The sequence below is a fragment of the Labrus bergylta genome, chromosome 23, assembly GCF_963930695.1.
Source record: "Labrus bergylta chromosome 23, fLabBer1.1, whole genome shotgun sequence".
Taxonomy (NCBI): domain Eukaryota; kingdom Metazoa; phylum Chordata; class Actinopteri; order Labriformes; family Labridae; genus Labrus; species Labrus bergylta.
The window spans coordinates 21555816-21571962 of NC_089217.1; the positions used below are offsets into that span (position 1 = coordinate 21555816).

Consider the following 16147-nt stretch of genomic DNA (forward strand, 5'->3'; position numbering starts at 1 on the left):
GTCTTGGAATGTAGAGAATTTCTTTATGGGCCTTTCATACAACTCCACCACATTTCAGAGAGTATTATTCTGTTGTTTCTTTGATGACATTTTTCTACCACTGCTTATGTCAACAAAATGGAATTTGATATTAAAAATAGATAGATTTACTTTCTTGATCCCAAACAGGGAAATTGTGGTTACAGCAGCAGGTTAACAGAGAAAATAAAACAATATAAGAATAAATACAAGGTAAGTAAGCACTAAAAATATACAAAGAAATAAGAATAAGAAGAGATATACACATCAAGGATTGAACTTTAACATTACTACTAGTCTAAAATATGAAAAATGAAATAACATTTTTCAGGCGTGTCATCTGAATGTAAACATACTTGCAGGAGGTAAGAGAAGTAAATGTGCAATAACAATAGCTTAGAAGCCTCTGGGCTAAACGTCCAGCTGGTTCACGTCATACAATAAGTATACTTCAGGAATCCTTTTTACTTGTTGCGCAAAAGACAATTAATCTGTAATAGTTTGGTCATCTTTGAATATTTTAGCAAACGCTTCTTCTGGTTTTATCTTCTCATATGTGAACATTTCTTATGACCTTTTTTTAAAAATATGAAATGATTCGACTTTCACACAGATGAAGTTGTTGTCTTGAGCTGCGTTTGTTTTCCACTTCTTTTGATATTTTGTTAACTAAAAGATTGAGAAAGAATTACAGCTATACAAAAACATGTTAACATGGCTCATAACACTTAGCTTTCAGTAAATTTACAATGCATGAGGCTAACTGTAATAAGGGACTATTTTTTATTTACACATTTTAATATTTTACTTAAGTTAAGATCTAACTGACTTTGTTGTTAAAGGAATGTAGAAACCCTGTTTATTTGACTGGTTCTGTTCAATATTGTTTGTATCTCTAAAGCAGATATAGAATATTATATATTTTTTAAGATTTATTTATGGGCTTTATGCCTTTATATTAGAGACAGGGTGGTGGATAGATTTGGAGAATGTGAAATGACTTATGGGAAAGGATCCACAGGCCGGATTCAAACCAAGACCACCTGCTTTGAGGACTAGAACCTCTGTACATGGGGTGTCCAAACTAACCACTAGGCTATGGTTGCCCCAGATGCAGATAGTTTTACATTTTTTATTGAACTACAGCAGAGATTTGAAAAACTCTCTCAGCTTATGAGCGCTCTTATATTTGAATCTATCCTGAAAGAACAATAAACTCCAGCAGAATTCTCATTTTGTCAGTCAAAAGTATTTCACGTCGCTATTGTGGAATCAATAAAATGTAGAGAGAGACTTGGGGGGAAAAAAAAAAAAAAAAAAAAAATGGTAGTGTTGCTGAGGTTGGCATCAGAGGGGCCTTTATAGTGAACTTGATTAAAAGAAAATTGCTTTCAAGTGCTCTCCGCAGGCTGCGAGGTTGAGTGGGAGGGCTCTTGTGTGGAGTTTCACAAACTAGGCTTTCAGGGTGAGGAAACAAGATGAAGAAATGCTGTGAAACCGCCTGAGGACAAAGAGTGTGGAGGCACTGGTGACATGGTGGCGCAATATTACCGCTATTACCATTTTCAATACGTTTTCATTTGCATACACTTCTGAGAGCGGAGAGATGGAATTCATTCCCGTTTAAAAAACGATTGTTCTTCTTTTGACTGCCTCCTCGTGATGAAAGGAGTTAGGGCTGCTGTGTGATGTGACTTTTTTTTTTATATCTAAACATTACTCAAATGTTGTTGTCTTTTATAATCCAACTAAATCTTTTCATGAATTAGGGTTTTAGGTGTCTGATTGTAAGTACATGAAACTGCAGTTGAAGACAGAATACGCGTGCGCAATCATGCATTTATTCACACCAAAGGCATGAATAATAAATACAAAAATAAAATCACATAATTGTGGATTTTAGTTTGTTAAGTATTCACCTGACAGCAGTGTCAGATAGATGGGCTCTTTGATTTTGGAACTGTCAAATTTGTGTAATTTATTCCCCTCTTGAATTGAAAATGACATCAGGAGATCAAACGCTGTCCCTGATTTCCATGAAGTGTTCACCTAATTGGCTCTGAAAGGGTGGAGTGAGCCCTGGTGAATCATTTAAATTTTTGGATTGTAAAGTAGTCTGACTTAAGGGAGACTAATATTGAAAATCCATTACTGTGCAGGGTTAAACTTTGTTTTTTTATATAGCCACTATCCTGAAATGTAATTTGCATTTGATTTGATTTGAATTTATTTCCTCGTCTAGGAACTCATTAAAAGATATTATCAGTCTAGTTTGAATGTGCTGTAATGTTGTAGAAGCTATAGAAATGCAAACAGACTCAAAACAGTGATAAATCATCAATCAAATTCAATTGAATTGGGTCTGACAGCATTTTCTTTTTCGTGTGTTTGCTCTATAGATAAAACAGATCAAAGAATCCACATACAGATCTGTCAGTTTCACTTCTATGCATCAGGTTTACTTCCATTCAAACTAATCTTTTACAATGATGTGTTAACACGTTCACTTGTATCAGAACATCACCTGATCTTCATTTGCATATGTTCTACATTCCTCCTCAGTCAACAACAAACCCAGAGGGATTAAACTACTTCTAAGAGAATGATATAATGTGATAATGAGCCTGTTGTCACAGATACAGTGGAAGTGTGCCATGTTTTAGATGTTGTTAGCTTGCATCATAATAACAGTTATAGATGACACAAATATTCTGTTTCACTAAAGTGCAGGTGGGAAAAAAATCTATTTATATAAAAATTTAGATTTTTCTCTTCAGATGACTGGAGTGGATCCTGAAGTCTGTACTAATTCAAAAATAGACTTTGAATCCATGAATCCAGAATCGTACTGAATCGAAAATCGATTCTGAATCGAATTGTGAGACACCCAAAGATTCCCAGCTCGAGTGAAAAGATCTCTATTAAAGCCTGTTGTTTAATATGTGAAAGACCTTGTTTGATATTTGGTCAATGTTTTTTTTTTTGTTGATTTTATGGCATTGAGTATTTCTTCAGTTTATATACTAGGACCCGACTGATATGGGACTTTAGGGGGGGCGGTCTACGATATCGATACCAGGAAAGAGAAAACCTGATACTGATATATCAATATCTTTCTTAGATCTATGTTCAATCTGTGGAGATAGATATAAATATACACATTCTTTGCATTGATCCCTCAAATGCAGTTATCGAACACTTGTTGAAAACATTATAACATAGTCAAGCTGGGGACTCAACTGGAAACACTCAGTGGAGGGTGATGATGCTTGTTATGATCCATGAGCACTGCTGGTGTAATATGACGATACTCAAATGAAATGCTATTTGACTGTTAACTACTTCTGGTAACATCGGCACATATCTGCAATTAAAAAAATCCATTATTGATAGTCACTGGAAAATAGCTAATATCTGCTGCTATTATTGGCTGGCCCATTAATGAGTGGGGCTCTAATGCACCTTGTAACTGTATGGTTCAGATTAGTTTGGTTTGGGATAAAGACTGTAATAAAGCTACTATTGATCTGATTAATGCTAATAAACATCTAACAGTTCATTGAAGCTCTGTTAGTAATATCTTATAACCTATTTGTCATACACAGGCTGAAAAGAAAGTGCAGCCTCTTTGGGTTTTAGGGAGAAGTAGAAAGTCCACCAAAAACTAATCTCCATTCACTCTTCTATACATGTTCAACAATTCATGCATTATTTTCTGCTTAGTGCCAATTGAGTCTGGAACCAATCAAAGCATGCACTGGATGATAGGGAACAGCCTGTACAAGTTGCCAGTTGGAAATTTTTTATTTTGCACCCAAACAACCTACAAGACTTCTTTTAAGTTCTAGATATACTTTGTGAAATCTCCAAGATCTTTTTTTCTTATTTTTCTTTGTAGGGGGAAGGGGGGGTGGAACTATGTGATATATGGAGCTGACAGCAGCTGGTAGCAACTTGGCATTGGATAGAAGATGTAGCCCGCAGACAGACATCCAGACGGGACACTTCAGTGACCACGCTCAGACGGGTGAAATCCCCCGTCCCGACAAACTCATCCCACACGATCGATCGCTCCTATGACAACAGCCCCTCTCGTCACAGGCTGCAGAACAAGCTGTTGTGAAGGTCTGAGGATGGAAAATAGGCCCTGGAGGGGAGGCTTGATTTACGACTCTGAGTCAAGACAGAGGCACGGTCGCCCATGCGCTGGAGACGGCCTTCCCCAAGCATCCGTCTCCGCCTGCCTGCCTGCTGCTGTGCTCGTGCTGCTTCCAGCCTCTATTCGCCCGCCTGTTGACAGCAGGAACGAGCTGAGACGACATCCCACCCAGAGAAACATTTCACTGTGTTCTCTAGCTTCAGTTGGATCTGCTGCATGGTGAAATCCTAAATGTCACCTTCACCTTGTATGAGTCATCAATGAGCCAGAGGGGAGATGATGCTGGATGTTTTAAAGAAAGAGTTAATTCTAACAAGTCATGTAGCTGTCCACCAGTGGGGAAACAAACTGGTGACATTTAGGAGGTAAAGTTATACAACCACAATGAGGTTTATAGAGACACAATGCATCACTGTTTGGGGGCATATCACTTTTTAGTACACTCTGAGGCAGTGTTGTAAAAAGATCAATGTGGAACCAGCTTCATTCTGATGGTACACTGGGTCTGTTTCTGGAGCATGCGGGCAGCCATGACGTCATGTTGATAAAGTTAATTAATATATGATTGAAAGCCTCTATATTGCGTTTTATTTTGAAATTGGCCAGATGCTCTGCGCCATTCCTTGTCTGACTTCCTGTCCCGGGTCGGTCTACTCTGTTCAGCTTGATGTCATGTGTAGACTCGATGCACATTTGGAATGGAGCGGAGTGGCACTAGTGGCTCGCTTTGGAGTCAGACCGCAGCATGTGCTGTGGAAACTCAATCATTCGCTTAAGTGTGAACGAACGGCGCTATAGTGTGGTGCGATGATGGAACGGGTAAGGAAGTACAATTTTATCAGAGAGAACTTTTTATTTTCTTTATGGACTTCTTATGGTTAGCTACACTGATGTACTGTTGAAACAGTTCTGGTAACTCTCTGTGAGTCTTTTGTATTTCCATTTCCTCTTGGTGAATATACAGTAAGTGGGCGGGGCACATGAATCAGGATATCTGATTTACAGTAAAGTAGAATGATAAGATTTAAGGATTCAAATATAAGACCAAATAATACATAGGGTTTCTTTTTGTCAAACTTAAAAGTTCAACGTTTTCACCAAATATTTTAAGTAATAGAGAAACACCAATTAACTTTTTTTTTAAATGACAATCAATTATTTATCAGCTTCTGCCACATTTATCTCGAATATCAAATCAGACATTAAAAACCCTCTGTACATTTATGAGGTGTCAATCTGGGGTTTTTGTGTGTAGGAGATTTTGTTACACTCTGCACTGTAAGTTAATGTAAGCAATGTTAACAACAGGGGCAACTTCAGTACAGCATCTTAAATGGTAAATATGGAGGCAAATTATTTTTTTAATCACGATATGAAGTTGTAGTGAAATGTGTGTTCAGCTCATTTAACACTTCTTTAATACTTTAAGTCCTCCTAACTTACAGTGGCAACCAACCCCCCTCCTTCATCCCCCTTTCTAAATGATGGGGCTGCAGTTGAGAGAGTGAAGACACCCTGCTCCCATCTCTCTCTCTCTCTCCCCTTCTATATCAATATTCATGGGTCTGCTGGGTGCGTTTGTGCGATGGCTGTCTCATTAGCCTTTGATCCCCTTGCGCGAGGCCTGTCGGAGCGTTGATGCGCCAACAACAGAGCTGCGTTTGAAGTGCAGAGAGAACAGCTGCTTGCATTGATCTCCATATACTTTCTTTGCCATCCACACGCTGGTCTACACAAACACAGATGCTGCCCACAGGCAGATGAATACATGCATCTACTGTAGGACTGATGTGAGTCTGACCCCAAACTCTGCAACTATCCTGCAAGTGCATCAGGCTTGAAAAGTACAAATCAGACGTATTGACGGAATAGTTCATTAAATGGGAAAATAAATCAACAATGTTTTTGAATATCACTCAATTAAGAAGTCTTTTTTGGGGGAAACAGACTAATTTTAGTGGTTGCAGCTTTTCTAAATGCAATCTTTTTCAGAGATTTCTTTTGTTCCCTCTGATAGAAAACCCATTCAGCAAGTATTTTATATTCTCTATTTCTTTCTTGGTGTAATCGTGTCTGTGTGCGTCTGTGTGTGTGTGTGTGTGTGTGTGTGTGTGTGTGTGTGTGTGTGTGTGTGTGTGTGTGTGTGTGTGTGTGTGTGTGAGACGGGGGTTCCAGGTTCTCGAAATAGACTAACAGATTAATCAAATAATCCAAAAAATAAATCAGGAGATAAGGGATAATGAAAATGATGATTAGTTACAGCCCTAGAAATACAAATTAAAATGTAAATGGCTCGATGAGATAATCCTCAATCAGTTATTCATTTGCAAGATAATGAGACAAATCTGTTAAATGGCGGGTTAATATTACAATCATATATTATATGGATTAAAAAAATGTACATGGATTGTCTTTTACTTCATGAGCTAATCAACAGGTTTTATACAAATCATAGCAACCCTGAAATCATTAGTGAAGAAATTAAACAGTTTGTGAGGTTTCATAAGAGAAGATGATATGCACTAAATGTTAACACATTCTCTAACATGATGAAAATCCTAACTGAGATATTTTGTGCAATATAAAAAGCAAAGAGAGCTCTTCTTTTATATCGTGGAAATTACACACTTCTTGGATTCATTTTTTTTCATAAATAAACCAATTGCTTGACTAATCCTAGTTTTCTTTTTCTTATCATATTTTAGTAATCAACCATAGCATTGTTAACTATCAACAGTCAGCGCTGAAGATTATAGTAAAAGCAACTAAAATGAGAGGACATCATGTTACACAGACAGACTGCTGCCACACCACCAACAAAAGCTGCATTTTTATGTGAAAATCTCCATTTAAAGCACACACAGTTATACACCTCAAGCCTTTCCAAGATAACACTTCAACTCTCAAGTGAATCTAAAATTTAGCAAATTTTTTTGGTTTGAACAGGGGAGTTGACTTCTTTTCTAATGTCAAGCCATTTTGTACCGCACAGCCAGTTGGTATGACATCATGACATCTGCACAAAGACCGTCCCTGCGCTAGTCCACTCAATAATCCTTCACTCTGCTCTCCAACACTGTCTGCTGTACAGAACACAGCTACACATGAAGACTACAGGCTAGCTCGTATGGACTATTGCCCTCCACCCCCCCCGGGGACAGGTTAGCAGATCAATACCGGCAATGTGCCTGATAACATTAAAGCAACCTTAATGGCACTAATGAAGAGAGTGGTTGACAGATACTCAGGGGGAACTTAGAGCACAGAAACAGTCTGTTAGCTGCAGTCACTTACGCACATCTATTTTAAGTATCGTCACATTTTAGAGGGTTTCAAGTCTTTACTATTAAGTATATTTATTATTTTACATTAAAGAAAAGATTTAAGACATTTTGAAAGGATTAAGTCATTTTTCTGCAAAACAATGATATCAGAAGATTCATAAAGTCAATTGAGTAGGAAATCTTAAACATACTTGTGCATTTCTGCAAATTTCTAAATGTGAGCATTTTTACCTGAAAGTCAAATCTAACATATGAGAGTTACAAAAAGCTGTGTTGAAAACTGTGCATGCATTAAAGTAGTTTATTTTAGGTGTGTTTTTTCAAAATATGAGTAAAGGAATACCAGAAAAAGAGAGAAAAAAAATCATGTTTTTGAGCGTTTTCCAGCGTGTCCTTTCATAGCAGCAGGTCACACTGCTGAGGACGAGTCTGATTACAGAGAACGTTATCACTCTTCAAATGCCAAAAAAACTACATCTCAGCACAATCTCAGTTGACATTTTGATAAATCAGACCCTATCTACTCACACACATCTACAAACATACACACACACACACACACACACACACACACACACACACACACACAGACACACACACACACACACACACACACACACACACACACACACACACACACACACACACACACACACACATACACAGAGAAAGAGCAACATGCTGCTGGAAAAGCCTCATACTGGTTCTTTGCACTCACACACTTTAACACCCTCAGTGTTTGACTTCTGCTGCTCCACAGTTTCTGATTAAGACCAAAAGGAGAGATGAGAGGAGGCAAAGAGGAGACGGTGAGATGTAACGTACCTCACAGCAGACGTCTTTTCACTTCAGCGTGCAGGAGATGTCGCCCCGTCTTCTTCCCCTCCGTCATCTTTGGGATGGAGAAGTGGGAGAGAGCTGCTCTTTCGCTGCCTCTGGCTTGCTCTGCTGCCGTCTCAGCCCCTCTCTCTATCATACCCTTCCCTCCCTCTTCTTCTTCTTCTTTTCTCCTCCTCTTTTTTCACTCCTCCTCTTTTTATGACCTGCTCCCGCCTGACTCTCCTCCTCACTCCTACACCACACTACTCTTTAAACTCATTGGTGAGAGAGGATATTAAGGCTCATTAGTTTTCTACAGTTAGTTGCTGCTGTGCATCCATATATGCCCATATATGTTCAATCACCTACAAAGGTGTGTTGGAAAAATCCCAATATTTGGTATGAAAGTGGGAAATGTCATATAGCTCTGTAGACTATACATTATGTTCCTCATTTCATCTTTTTTAAACAATTTGTTCATCTTAAGTTCTTGAAAAGGTCAGAAAAAGTGGAGAAATTATGTCATCGTAATGCATTCATATTGGGTGTTGTATCAAAAAATAGTCCATAAATAGGGCTGGGAAACTAACTGCCTTTCCCACGATCATGTGAACAAGATAATCAAGATTCAAAGATCACTGCACTTCATGCTGTGTTGCAGTAATTTTTTTTTTAAAGGTTTTGTCTTGTGTGGAAATGAAAATAATCAGGATTATGAATATTTCCACAATCGAGCATCCCTATTCATAACCCTTATATGATAAAAGGAAGTGGAAAAGAGAGGAATTGAGAAGCCCAAACCATCGAATGTGTGACATCTTTGCCTGATAAAGTGACTAAATTCATTATAGTTTTAATAAATAACACAACAACCACTTGATTTCATGTTTATGGACTAATCTCTTGTGTTTTATAGTCATTCTACTCTTACTTGAGGATTCACTTCTACTGATGCTCAAATGTTTCAGTGTTACTCAGCTGTCATTTATAAACGAGGTAAATCCAAGCAGAAGTTGTTTTCATTTATTAGTTTTCCATTTTTAAAACGATAGCAATCTCAGAGAAGGAGATGTAGAGATAGGAAATGATCTGAGCTGAGTTTGTACATTCAGTTACCTATCACGTCTGCTGCATTAGTCATTAGTTTCCTGCAATAGATAAAAAAGAATGTGGCTGGACAAAGCCAGAGAGAAAAAAAAGGCACTTGTGATTCATTCATATACTTTGAAAGACACTTTACAAACCATGTGTGTGGTAAAAGGTTTAAGAAATAATGTGTTTGTTATATTTGATACTTTGGAATCTTACCTGCGTCAGATAAGCACTCATGGATTCCTCAGCAGTGGCCAGTTAGCAGCTTTTTTCCTAACTCTCTGTCTCTCCCCCTCACTCCCATAGAGAGCCCTCCGCTGCCTCTGCCCCTGTTTCCATAGTGACACTTTCCCCGACTCTGGCTCTACATAATCAAGTGAACAGGATAGGGGTGGGGGGTGGGGCGAGAGAGGAAACTGGGAGTGTAGGGGAGGGGGGTTTAAAGGAATGACCAAGATGAGAGTGATAAAAAAAAGGCAAACAGCGAGAGATAAAGCAGCAAATAATGAATAAAGGGAATGTCAATTCTCTGGCTCGAGTCCGTCTCTGCCGGATGTTTGGTACGCACAGGTGTTTTGGAAAGCCTTGGCATATGGCTGAAATAATTATCATGCTCATCAAACAACTGGATGGCCACTTGTGCTTTGTGACAATGCTCCCACCAGACAGAAATGAATTATGAGAAAGAGTTGATCAATCTGAATTTTAATGGAAGTGGTGCTTATCAACGGTCTATTTCATGATGCCAGACTGGGATGGTTCAAATCATTCTGAAAGCCAGAATAAAACAAATTAAAAAAATTCGGACCTAAAATGACAGTTGAAGCAATTTTGTTGCAGCAATGTTGCAACCGCTAACAGTGAGACTATCTGTTGCTCAGTCCACCACTTAGGTCCTGAGTGAAATATCACAACATCTTATTCTAGATGAGATGTGAGTGCCCCTTCAAGTTAGTCACATTTCCAACTGACCTGGCTAATCACAACTGTTAATAGAGCGCCACAGGAATGAGTCCTAACACCCTGAAGTAAGTTAGCATTTGAGCGCCATGGGGTCTAACGTCTAAAAGTCAACGTGGATTTTGAATGTGTTTGTGGTTAGACACCTGAAATAAGGTCTGTGGTTAACACAAGCTTCAGAGATGTTGGTGTTTTGTTAGACCACATAAACTACGTTAGGTAACACCCCCACTTGTGAATTTTGAAGTTTTTACTCGTCTTTAAAAAGGCGGTTGTTAACAAGTGGCTAAATGTGACTACAGTGGTTGTCGGGGACATTAAACGTCATCACGCCAGACACAGAGGGCAGGAACTCTCTCACTAGTCTGAGATGTCTCCTGTAGGTTTAATCTTTAGGTTAAGGTGAATATTATGTTAGTAAACTATTTATTAAGCTACGCTGATTAGTTTATCGGAGATCGTCTGAAGCATAACGCTAGTGACGTCACATTCATCCGACCGTGGTGTAGTTAGCTTGTAGCATAACGTTAGCTTTTGACTTCTGTCGGCCACATTAACGCTTCAAACATCATAAAAATGGTGTTCATCTGTGAAGATTATCCTGCTGAACAAAACGCCTACGCTTCAGAAACGTGTGTTCGCCACAGAGATTATTTTCTGCAGTGATCCAAAATCCAATGCAAAAAATCCCATAGGAGAATTCTCGTTAGACCCCATGGCGATGCTACTTCAGGGTTGGCCTACAAAATTACATCATATGGTTTGTTCTCTATCCTGTTGCTTGATAAAATGTACAGAAAACACAGTGAAATCAAAAGTAGCCAGAATGGATGCCACACATAGGGATGAAAGCATTGACTGTACAAAAGATGGACAACGCGTCTCCACCTGTTCCTGTTGAACCAAAGTGAAGCCAAAATGCTCCCCCGGTGGTCACAGACATCTTTCGCATGTGGACGAAAAGTCTGAATCACTTGCCCTGCCAAGCTGTGTGTATTAGGAGGGACAAGTGTGTGTAAACTGATGGGAAGCAAGGGGAGCAGATTAAGGTTGAATGTGAACAACCCTAAAAATACGTAGCAGAATAAAGCATAAAATACATTACATCACTTTTTAATAATAGGGTAATGTAGATGACTGTTCCCATTCTACCTTATTTGTTAAATGCCGGTTTTTTTTTCTAAAGGGAACAGGCTTCTATTACAAGTGTACTTTATAAAGTCTTTGCCTGACACAGATCCAGTGGAAGTGACGCCAGCATTACAACAGGCTATGGTGGTATCATGGTATGAAGGTAAACCAGGATGTTTAGAAATCCTGACTGTATGACTTTTAATACCGCCGAAAATATGAATGCTACTTTTCTTGTTAAAGTGACTCAAATATAATGTATTGAGTTGAGGGGTTGTAATGCACAGCATGCACCAGCAGGGGTCAGGTCCTATGTGGACGCCCGTTACCGTGGCTACTATGACTGCAGTGCTGATGGTAAACCCTGGGAAGGTAAACGGGCCAAGCTAACATCAGAGTGGAGGAGGGAGACTTTTGCACATCTTTTCTTCCTCACGAGGTCATAATCATGACTTTACAGAAAACAGTGGTATATTGTTCTGTGAATAAACCTTTTGATTTAACTTTAAAGTTAAAGAGTGACCAGCGGAGTCGGGCAGAGAGCTCGCAAGCTAGGAGTCTGTGCTTCACAACTTTCACAGAGAGCTCGACTACTGTACTGTAGCTAGTAGGAGAGCAAACTGAAAACAGAACTAAAAGAGTGACACAGCTGCACACAAATTGAACGTTGTAGTAATATAAATCATCACGCAGGAAGACAGTTTAAACCTTTTCTCTCTCTGAGTGACCTTCAAAAACAAAGCTAAAGCAAATCCTAAGTCGGCAACCAGGTTATGAACTGTGAATGTTGTCGCTACAAAACTATTATTATTACAAATGATAACAAATACAGTCATTTACCGTATATCCCGGTAACATGACAAGACGGTATGAAAGGATGAAGAAACTGATACAAGCCTGCATTACAATACTACAGGAATAATCAATATTGTTCTGATGGTCTTGTTTCACTTTGTAGGTCACATAGAGGTTTAAAATCCCCCCCATGTAGGTAGATGGTGAAAGGACTTGAATAGTGTTTTTCTAGTCTTCTGACTACTCAAAGTGCGTTTACACCGCGTGTCACACCTACACATTCACACACTGCCGGTAGATATGAAGCAAGTAAATTCAACAACTGGCTTAAGTTTCACACTATTAGTCGTTGTTTAGACAACATAATTTTTTTATGTAACTATGATGTAGTGAGAGGTCATGTTTGAATTCTTCTTTGTTCTTATTGTTTGGTAACCACACAGTCCCCCCCCCCCCCCCCCCCCCCCCCTTTACAACTTATGTCCACTGGCATTCATTTTATTCATTGTATATTCCAAAATTAGCAACAGTGTTGGGCCAAAAGTTTTGTATATATACTAATTAGTGTATGACATTGCAGTGAGGACTACTGAGAGAACTATGAGAGAAACACAGCTCTGACCGAAGTAAACGGAAATCAGGGAGAGAGAGAGAGTGGGGATTGACATGCGGGAAAGGAGCCACAGGCTGGATTCAAACCCAGGCCTCCCGCGTTGAGGACTCCATGCCTCCATACATGAGACGCGCGCACTAACTACTGCAACACCAGCGCCCCACGATGAGTCATAAGGATGATGGTGCAGGAGAAGATCTTTGTTCTGCAGTATTGATCCATGTTGAATGGGATCACAATCTACTGCTGTCCTTCTTCTGTGATCAGCGAATGGAAGCAAAATGGCTGCTGAACTTTCTAATTCTCTATTGATTGGCGAGCTGTTGTGTTCCCCCCACCACCATCACCACCTCAACAAAGGTCAGATTGTAGGGTCAGCAGCTCAAGGAGCCGGTACAGATTTAGAGTTGTGATTAAAAGGACGCTGCTGCAGGGTGCATGCTGGGGGTTATGAGGATTGTATGTGGGGGTTTTATGGCTTTGAGGATGGATTCTCTGACCACAAGGATGCTGTTGTTTCTGCTCAAGGAAACGGATGATACACTCACACCTACACTACCAAATGAAATAAATATGTTTTTATTCATGCTCAGAGGAGCTGAGTGTGGTATTGTGTTGCCACTTCTGAGAATATACCAGTCCCTTTACAGACACACACAGATAAAAAAAAGAACACATTCATTTGATTTCTTGCATGTCTGTGTTCCTTTGGGTACAAATGACAAAAACATATATATATTAAGGCTTTCCTAGGCACTTCAATGTGGATCCAAACTTTGGTAAAACATGTAACTATTTTGGTATCTTCAGAGAATCGATTAAAGTATTTACAAATCAGATCTGACTCATGGCTACCTTCACATAGAAATGACTGTGTAGTTTTCCGGCCTTTATTACATTTCACTACTCATTTCACACTAATAATGCATCTTATTGTCATTTATGGCCAAGGCTGCTATTTCTAGATCTTCATTAGAAATATCAAATCACTTTTTATTCAGTTGATTATTACACATTGACAATATACTGATATAATGACATAAAGAATGATACAGTATAGAGGGGGTCTTTTTGTTTTTCATTTTGTTTTGGGGGTTTTAACAGCAGCCTTAATTTAAAACTACAAAATAAAAAAACCTCCATTGATGTTAGTATTTTAAATTATGACTTCAGAAGTGTATCTCCTTGTTGGGTCTTTAAACAATTAGACTAATAACTGTGTTACTTTTATGAAGCTAAAAATGATGCATTACAGTAAATATATGACATAGTTTACAATGCAATATGTCGGCATTTTGGGCTCTGCACACAAGCTGTAAACATGAGGGGGCTTGAACACTGAGTGATATTTAAGGGGAAAGTTAGCTTTATACTCTGCATGATTCATGTTTGACAAATTTAAAATGTCTGAACATAATTTTGTCCCGAATGATGAATGAAGGAGATTTAGTAAGTGTCTTTTTGGTGATATTATTTTACACCATTCTGTTCATTGAACTCTCACAGAGCATCAACAGGACTGATTCATCTGCCACTAACTTCCTGTAAGAAGACACCTAAAGTGGTACAAAAAAACAACTTCAAATGACTGCCAGAAATGTCTCAGTCAGATTCAGATGAGTCCAACAAAGACATCACAAATGTAATTGTTTTCTAACAAACCATGAAAGGGTTAAATGTGATATTGTGTGAATCTCCCACTTTTCCATTTATTATCTCTCTCACAGCTGTCTCAATGTTGTCACTTCTACATATTTGAAACAAAAAAATTGCACGTCTCCTCTCTGGATGTGAAAACTAAATTGGATGTTGGCTTCCCTCTAACCACCATGTTGGCAGCATCACTATCATTCAGTTTGGCGATCCCCTACCTGGCTGAGCACAAACTTGTCGGAAAAGATTTATGTCTCTCTAACTCTCAATTCCAATCTCAGCCTGTTAGTTATCCCTGGCTTTACTTTAGTTGGCAGAATGATTGACAGCCCACTGATTGGGGAGCTGTGGATTTCTGTGCCCTCAAGTCAGATTCTGCAGGGATTCCACCAATTACTGCTCAAGGGCATCAAGACAAGGTGCAGAGAGGTTGACGCTGAAGCATGTTGTACTCTAACCCCTCGTGGCGTTTGTGCAACGCCAGAGGGTACAGCAGGATGCAGGGGGAAGGAGCAGCAGAGATTATGGGAACACAATCAGACCTGGCAGGTTACCTTTCTCATAATTGGAGGAAAAAGACAATTTCAAGGTTTTCCTCAGAATCTAGTGAAACAAAAGAAAAGGCAGGAGGTGGATGATGAGCATGTGTCAGTGTGTATCTGCTTAGATTTTATTACCATTATCAATGAAACAACCTGCAAACACCTGCGACTGATTATTTAAGTGGGCCACCATCATCTATGTTTACATTTCAATAGAGTTGATGAAGTGTGCAGCCTCTGTAAGATAAGTGACACAGGAAGTCCATCCATCTGTGGTGGTGCACAACTGGGTGATGCCGTCTAATATACATTAGCATAGATAGATAGAATCTTTATTATCATTGTATACAAGGACACAACAAAACTTCGTTAGCAGTAATCCTAAACAGCAGCGTTTACAAAAACAGTTCACCTATATAAAAATATATTTGTGGTGATATAAAAGAGAAATATGTTTGTGAAAAGTGGCCAGAGCAAATGCTGTTCAGTGAATGAATGATAATAATAATAAATAAATAGACGGTTGTGGTGACTGAAAGATTATATACCGTTATTATTTTGCAGTGACTGATTAATTAAACAAATATATATAGAGAGATAAAGTGCAAATAAGCGAAGTTATAGTGCAGTGAAAGAGTATATACAGTTATTATTGAGTGACTGGATGAGTAAATGAACAGTTTTAGTGCAATGAATAAATAAATAAATAGACAGTTAAAGTTAAAGTGCAGTGACTGAGTAAATAAATAAACAATTATAAAGCAGTGAATTACAAAGTTATTGCACTCGTAACATTGAACAGTTAGCAACAGTTAGGTAATTATTGCACATTGTATTCCCGTCTTGTTGCACATTGTATTCCCGTCTCCTTATGGGTTGAGGAGTTTGTCCACAGCTCTGCTGGGATAGAAGCTGTTTTTTAGTCTGTTTGACCGTGTGCGGATGGTCCTGAGTCTGCCTGAGGGAAAGGTGGTGAACATACAGTGTCCGGGATGAGATGTGTCGTTTCGGATGTTTGAGGCGTGTTGACTTGTTTACAATGACATACTGTATCCTACAAAATCAAATACGGTTATTTACA

General features: G+C 38.9%; 1 long non-coding RNA gene across 1 annotated transcript in view; it reads right to left on the minus strand.

Annotated features, from left to right (window-relative positions):
• Positions 1 to 8856, minus strand: part of LOC109987651 (uncharacterized) — a 59658-nt gene extending 50802 nt beyond the window's left edge. Inside the window, exon 1 of the long non-coding RNA XR_002278121.3 lies at positions 8287 to 8856. This is a non-coding gene — a long non-coding RNA (uncharacterized lncRNA). The remainder of the gene's footprint in view (positions 1 to 8286) is intronic.
• Between the last annotated feature and the right edge of the window lie 7291 nt (positions 8857 to 16147).